This window comes from Perognathus longimembris, chromosome 20, assembly GCF_023159225.1.
Source record: "Perognathus longimembris pacificus isolate PPM17 chromosome 20, ASM2315922v1, whole genome shotgun sequence".
NCBI lineage: Eukaryota > Metazoa > Chordata > Mammalia > Rodentia > Heteromyidae > Perognathus > Perognathus longimembris.
Window position 1 is genome coordinate 26,264,204 of NC_063180.1, and position 8,226 is coordinate 26,272,429.

Here is an 8,226-nt window from a genome sequence, read left to right on the forward strand (position 1 = left end):
AGTTCCTCCTTTCAGATTTCCTTCAGACTATGCCAACTTGAGGCACAGCTTTTCTGTCTGGGATGGTGGGGGATTCCTTGGGCTCTACATGATGCAGTTACCAGCACACTGCCATCCTATGCACAGTCCAGATATTCACATGTGTGCATGTATGTGTGTGCATATTTGTGTGCATGCATATGTATGCACGTGAACGCACACATGCATATGCATTGTGTATGCATGCATGTGTGTATGCTCCCATGTGTACCCATTTGCCTGAATGTGTATATTGTGTGTTTGTGTGCATGCATGTGTGTGTGCTCTTGCTGACGTCAGTGACAACTTTCTCATGCCACGGTGACTCTGAGCCCTCCCCACAGTGGGCCAGGCCCCTCTCGGATCCCAAAACTGGGGTGTTGGTTGAGGCCCTGCCTCAGAGCTGAGGACAGGTTTAGGGCAGATATGGAGGTGTCTAGGGGCCAGGGAGGCTGTTGCCAAGTTGGAAGTTCCTCCTACGAAGGAGGCCATGCATGGGTGGTTAATCTGGGCGGGCAGGGAAAGGGACCACACATCATCCAGGGCTGGCGGTGGGTCCTGGGCTTAGAGCCCGGCTGGAAACCAAGCAAGACACCCACAGCCCCAGTGTGCAGGAAGCGGCTGGGCTTCTTGGAAATAAGTCTGTTGGGAAGATCAGCAGCGTTTCCAAACCACGAAAGCAAACTGACGGGCCACCTCCTTTCCAGGCATCTCCTCCAGGTCCCTCTCCCTCAACCTTTCTCCTTTCCCTTCTTCTAGGATGATGGCCTATCCTCCTGTCTTTGGAAGGGGCTTGTCTTGGGTCCTGGTTTGCTTGTACACTTCAGATCTGTGTGCACCATCCCCTCCATGCTCCCGGGCTTGCCTGGCCAGTGAATCACACCACAGCCGGAACCCATGGCAGAGCCACCAGGTTTCAACTCAGTTCCTTTGTGTGAGCTCTCTCAGTCTCCCTGTGCCTCCTTCCATCTCCCTGTCTGTCTCTGGGTCTATCTCTCATTGTCTCCTACAAACATCCATATACTCAAAGAACCACTGGCCTTTTCTAAAGGCCATCGCTCCGTGACTTGCCAGCAGCTCCCCTCAGCCAGGCCTCACCACCTACCTCCTCCTCCAGCCTCTACTGACAGCTCAAAGCCATTGATGGAGTGGGCAGGGGCCCAGGAAGGCTGTTGGGCTTCCCTCGGGCACCTGGTGCTCCTGGGGACAGTAATCAGATATACCTGGGCACACAGCACATGTTATACACACACTTGGCACCCACCATGGTTAAGCTGGGAGATGTAGAGTGATAACCTGAGGGGCCAGAAGTCCCACCAGGAAGTCCCTCCCTATGCTGTCACTACCACTCCCCCACCCCACCCATGCTGGGGTAGCCGGTGTGGAAGGGGATCTGCCCCAGCTGAGGTCTGCAGTGCAGAGAGGCCTGAGTCCATGGGCCTGCGGAGTGGAGAGGGCTGAGTCCATGGGCCTACTTACTGGAGAGGCCCGAGCCCCGAGCCCACGGGGCAGAGAGGCCTGAGTCCCAGGCCTGCAGAGAATCGAGGCCTGTGGAAATCCGCGAGGTCTGTGGAGAACAAGAGGCCTGCGGAAGGAGAAGCTGTGGAAAGGTAAAAAGAAAAAGGAGAAGCCTGTGGAAAGGAAACAAACAAAAAAATCCCTCAGCCCCCTTGGAGGCTGCAGCTGCTCCTAGTTCCGGGGTAGCCTGGGGCAAGGCAGTTGCAGACCGACTAATAAAACTCATTTGTCATCTTTAACCATGCCTCAGGAGATTTTCTTGCTTCCCAGGTCATTACATTAGCACATGTCTGTAATCCCCATGCTCAAAAGGCTCAGAGGGAAGGATTCGGATTCAGAGTCTGAGGCCAACCTGGGCTGCACAGGGAGATCCTGTCTCCAGCAGCAAACAAACCACATCAGTTGTAATGGAAGATGAAAAAGAAACAAATGCATCCTGGGCCTCGGGCTGTGTCCCGCTTTTCCTGGCTCAGTGTCTAAAGACCTATTTACTTAAAAAAATCATATTAATAGTTTATTTTAAAAACGCACGAGTGGAGGTACAGTCACCATCATGTCTGCTGCCGTGGCAGCTTTAGTCGCTTCCTGTGGTTCAGGCTCGGGGTCTGAGTCAGACTCAAGACAGTTAAGGCGGTAGGTGTCTGCTGCCAGCCACCAAGTCCCTCATGCACCTGACTAAATCTCATTCACCCAAGCCTTCTCTGGCAGTGGTAGTGGACTCAGCTCCAGAGGTGGCAGTTAAGGAAGATTTGGAGACTGGAGTTCACCTTAACCCTGCTGTGAAAGAAGTTCAATATAATCCTACCTATGAGACCATGCTTGCTCCTGAGTTTGGACCAGAAAATCCCTTTAAAACACAGCAAATGGCTGCCCCTAGAAATATGCTGTCTGGATATGCTGAACCAGCTCACATCAATGATTTCATGTTCGAATAGTAAAGAAGAACTTTTGCTACATATGGTTTTGCATTAGACCCTTCATTAGATAATCACCAAGTGTCTGCTAAATATATTGGCTCTGTAGAAGAGGCTGAAAAAAATCAAGGTTTAACTGTCTTTGAAACTGGCCAGAAGAAAACAGAAAAGAGGAAAAAGTTCAAAGAAAATGATGCATCTAATATTGATGGTTTCTTGGGACCATGGGCAAAATACATGGATGAAAAAGATGGAGATAAACCTTCAGAAGAAGAACAAAAAGAATTGGATGAAATTACAGCAAAGAGGCAGAAAAAAGGCAAGATGAGAAACCTGGGGAGGGGAAAACAATCCTACATGTTAAAGAAATGTATGAGTATCAAGGCAGGTCCTACCTTCATGTACCTCAAGATGCTGGTGTTAATCTATGGTCATCCTTACTACCTGAAGAGTGTTACCTTCCCAAAAAACAAATTCATGTGTGGTCTGGACACACAAAGGGAGTCAATGCAGTCAGATTGTTTCCTCTCTCTGGCCATTTACTGCTGTCTTGTTCCAAGGACTGTAAAATTAAGCTATGGGAAGTTTATGAAGACTGGCGCTGTCTGTGAACATTTATTGGTCACAGAAAAGTTGTTAGAGACATCTGCTTCATCACTGCAGGAACACAGTTTCTTAGTTCAGCCTATGACAGGTATCTTAAACTCTGGGACAAGGAGACAGGACAATGTTTGTCAAGATTTACAAACCGAAAAGTGCCCTATTGTGTCAAATTCAATTGATGAAGATAAGCAAAATCTCTTTGTGGCTGGGATGTCTGATAAAAAGATTGTACAATGGGACATTCAAAGTGGAAAAAATTGTGCAGGAATATGATCGGCATTTGAGAACCGTCAACACCATTGTTTTTGTGGATGAGAATAGGAGGTTTGTGAGCACATCTGATGATAAGAGCCTTAGAGTTTGGGAGTGGGATATCCCTGTGGATTTCAAGTACTTAGCAGAACCCAGCATGCATTCCATGCCCGTAGTGACTTTGTCTCCAAATGAAAAATAGTTATCATGCCAATCAATGGACAACCAAATCTTAATTTTCAGAGCACAGAACGGATTCAGGTTAAATAAGAAGAAAAAATTTTAAGGGCCATATGGTTGCAGGCTATGCTTGTCAGGTAGACTTTCCACCAGGCATAAGCTATGTGATTTCAGGAGATAGAAATGAAAAATTATATATCTGGGACTGGAAGACCACAAAACTGCACAGTCATTTTAAAGCTCATGACAAGTTGTGCATAGGTCCAGTATGGCATCCACATGAAACTTCAAAGGTTATCACATGTGGTTGGGATGGTCTCATCAAATTGTGGGATTCATGGGAATAGTCCTTCAACTACCTAGGATCATCTTTTATTTGAAGTCATATTTAACTATATTTAGTTATTAAATATTAGATGACAACTGAATTTATAGACCAAATTTTCCTTGTATGGCCTTATGAAATTGAACCTTTGTTCAAAAAAATGTTTTGTAAATTTGACTCATATAATTTCATTGGTAACTTCATTTTATTCTTTATAGGTGTTATTTAACCAAAGAATGGCCATTGACTTTCTATTTGACAAGCCATTCTTGTTGCTGGGCAGTTTGTATTTATCCGCATATGACATTACTGAAAGGATCTCTTTGGTGTCAAGAAAGAATCCCTTATTGGGTTTGGGATCCAGAGAAAATAATGTAATGAATGACTAAGAAAGATACCATATACTTACCAGTTCAAGTAAAAGGGTGATAAAGAACAGGGATAGTGTAGGATAGTGAAAAAATAAAATCACTCCTAATTACTGTTTGCAATACTTTTAGTGGGTTGAGTTCTAATCTTTGGCTTCATGAATTCCAGGTGTTGGGTTTTTTTTTTTTAACATATGTTCTGTATTTTTAGTTGTAAATCAGTAAGCTTCTTTGATTGCAACATCCCTGTAGTTGTTAAACAATGTAAAATTAAAAATCAGTCCAAAAGTCTTATCCTTGACATGCTTCCTCATCAGTGTAGACAGGAAGCAAAGAATTACATTATTTCCAAAGCTGGAACTCAAGAGAATGAGCCAAGGTTCTGAATTGATGTTCACTGTCAGTACAGACCTGGCCACACCCTCAGACATCACGGCTGATGTTTCATACATCGAGGATACTACTGAAATCCCCTCATAGGAGGCAGGGTATAAACTCATCTTTAAAAGCACTCTGATTTTGCTTGTGGATACAAAAAAATAGTACTTTTTAAGATTATAAAAAATAATGAAACCTCTTTCCAAATATTTAGGGGAAAAAATTGACACTATAGGAAGATATCTAGAGTTCCCCAGTCGGAGAAGCAATGACTGTGCTTTAAAAAGAAAGTGATAATAATAATGACAATGATAGTTAAAAAGTTTTAGATTATGAAATCTCAACAGCCTCCTGAATATAGTTGCTAATAGCACTTTGGTCTGAGAAGCTATTTCTCCTGCTTTATAAACCTATATTAGATGTGTAAATGGTTTGTTTTTTGCCAGTCCTGGGGCTTCAACTCAGGGTCTGGGCACTGCCCCTGGCTTCTTTTTGCTCAAGGCTAGCACTCTGCCACTTGAGCCACAGCGCCACTTCTGGCCTTTTTCTATATATATGTGGTGCTGAGGAATCAAACCCAGGGCTTCATATATACAAGGCAAGCACTCTTGCTACTAGGCCATATCCCCAGCTCTAGATGTGTAAATGGTTTGAAATATTTCAGAAGGACCATCTGACAAAAATTGGCTGGTAGCTGTGCTGAGTGCTGTCTTAGAGAGCAAAATCATGTTGAGTGTTGATAACCTAAGAATACTACTCTGAGGCTTGTGCTGCTATCCTTGTAGCACAGGCTCTCTGCCCTTAGAGAGTTTCCATTTTATAAAGTTAAGAAGGCCGGGCAAGCAGGACCAGGCTTTTTGTCATATATGAGTGAATTTCAAAGAAGATAATAGGAAAAGAGAATAAAAGTGCAGATGTGTTTTTTGAATCATAGACACACGACTATAGCTGTTGCCATTGCTGTAAATTCTGGGAAGGGTGGAATGTAAGGAGAAGGAATTCAGACAAAATATTTCTTTAGTCCCAAGCACTGGTTTTAATAAATGTGAAATTTTTGAAATGTGATGGGATGAAAATAATTCTACATTTAAACTGTTGCTCAGCACCAGTATTGTATATGTTACAAATCATAATTTCTAAATCTGGATTTATTTTTGTGTGTGTGGTGTTGACTGTTTCTAGGCTAAGTAGTTGTATATAAAAGTTTTCTCTGTTTTTAAAAAGATCCTGTTTTTAAATAAAGCATATGTGCGTGCGCGCACACATACATATCAGGCCTGTTTGTGTGAGAGATGCTGCTTTGCAGATTAGCCTGTCTCTTAGGCTGCCTTCCCTTCCTTTCTTCCCTTTATTATTGGGGTGTGTGTGAAGTGGCTCCACATGTTTACTGAGCAGCAGTCAGACGAACCCCTTGGCTGCCCTGTTCTTCCTCAGTGGTTTACCCTGGCTGGTTATGGCTCCTCCTGCCTTCTGCCTGCCTCCCCCACCCCCACATGGCGGTCATGCCTCCACACGCATGTACTAGCATGTGCACTTCCATGAATACGCTTTCTGGGCCTGGCTCCTGTCTCCTCTGAGCACGACTTCCAGAAGGCTGGTGCCTGCTCTCCAGCCTGGTGGCCATGGCTTTCCTGGGGTTCTGTGTGCGCTCTGTGACTTCCAGTCCCCAGTGCCACCCGTCCTCCGCCCTCACCAGCCTAGCCCATTTGGGAACTCGGCAGGCGGTGGGGGGGGGGGGGGAGAGCCTGGGATGGGGGTAGCCCAGGACTGGGGGAAGAAGCCTGGGATGGGTGGAGGAGGAGAGCCAGGACTGGGGGAAGAAGCCTGGGATGGGTGGAGGGGGAGAGCCCAGGACTGAGGGGGCCAAGACCAAGGGCTCTAGCACACCCTGGGGGACACGAGGTCTCCACTCCCAGGAGTGGGGTGGCAACCCACGGGCCTGCTGGCCTGCATTGGGCCTGCTCGTCAGATGCCCTCCCAATTCCTTCTCTATTTAAACCTAAGGCTCCTGGCTAGCTGTGCCCCAAAGATGGGCTGTGGGCTCACAGCTGCCTGTCCCTTGATAACCTCCTTTACCCCCACAATGTCTTTATTTGGGGGAGGCCAAGCCTTGTATGTGTGAACCCCAGGAACTGGGACTGGGGGCTTAAAGCTGCAGTTTCAAAACCAAAACCCAGCACAGAGACTCTTCTTCTCCACAGCCACCTTGAAACCTGCACTTCAAGGCTCCTCCCAGCTGCCCAGGGCCACAGGGAAGACTTAGGTCTAACTAAATAAATGGAAGAGGAATTCTAGATGGAAAAAAAGTGAAAAAAAAAAACCCCAACCCTCTGAATGGAGACTCTCAGTCTTTGAGAAATAGCTTGAAGGTCCACGCGTGGCCCAGTTGCCAGTGAAGTCCATGTTGGCATGAAGGTAGGTGCAGTGCCAGGGTAGTGAGTGACAGAGACCAACAGACAGGAACTTGTAGTGACAGAGAGAAAGAAAGTGGGAGGGCAGGGGGAAGGTGGGAGGCAGAGCTGACTCAAATGGAGTCAGAACAGACAAAACCCAGGGTCTGGAAGACCCTGGTTGGTTCAGAGCTGCTGTGAGATCTTTCGTAAATGTGGCTACTGTCTGCAGTCAGTCTCCATGATGAACAGGCCTCATCTGGTCAGTCAAAGGGCTGACTCGAAATCAAGGTTTCTTCTCCAGTAAAGAAGAAATCCTGGAGGCCGGAAAGTCCTTGAGAATCTTATCTCCAATAAACTACTCTGAAAAAAACATGTGGCACTGTGGCTCAAGTGGTAGCATACCAGCCTTGTGCACAAAGAGGCTCAGGGACAGCGCCCAGGCCCTGAGTTCAAGCCCCAGGACTGGCAGGAGGAGGAGGAAGAGGAGGAGGCGGCGGAGGAGGAGGAATTCTGCCTTAGGTTCCAGTTTCCTAGTGGGCCCCACAGACTTCATCCTGGCTGGAGGCATGATCCAGTCCTTAGAATGAATTCTTAAACAGTTCACACATGTATATATGTGTATATGTGTATGCTTGTATGCATGTGTGTGTGTGTCCTCATCTGCACGTGTGCCCAGCCTTGCCCGTTGTTTTTCCTCCTTGTTTGCACTCCTTCATTCCCCACCACGCAGTTTGAAGGACAGGAGTGGCTCTGACCATCGTGGCTCCAGGCCCACGCGGTGGTGGCTGAGGGGGGTTGTGGGCAGGCTGGTTCTTGCTGGCATGGTCCTCCACTGGCCACCCTCAGCCTGTGTCCTCACATGGTCTCTGTATGTCTTTGTCCAGATCTCCTCCTCTTATGCAGACACCAGCCACCCTGGAGCAGGCCCAACCTTGTGACCTCATTTTGCCTAAATTGCCTCCCTCAACTTGAACTCCAAGTGGAACCAAGTGTGAGGGCCTTCGTTGTAGGGGCTTCATTCTGGGCAGATAGACTTCGGAGTTGGGGGAACCTAAGGTTGGAAGTCCTAGTTCCGCATTTCTGGAGGGCACTGAGCTGGCAGCACCCCGCATGGGAGAACGTGGGGCCAGCGGGGCAGCAGGGCTGAGGCCTGGGAGGAAGAGCACGGAGCTGACGTTCCCCTGTCTCAGGCAGACAGACGCCCAGCCTCTGTCCACAGCTGCCCGTGGTCCCAGTAATTCCCTAGAAAGAACTCGGGAGGCTGAATTACTGGGTCA

The 8,226-nt window shown here is 47.2% G+C and overlaps 1 pseudogene; it reads left to right on the forward strand.

The window, feature by feature from the left end:
- The first annotated feature begins 2,089 nt into the window (after nt 1-2,089).
- LOC125338484 lies at nt 2,090-4,251 on the forward strand (annotated as a pseudogene).
- Nucleotides 4,252-8,226: the final 3,975 nt, after the last annotated feature.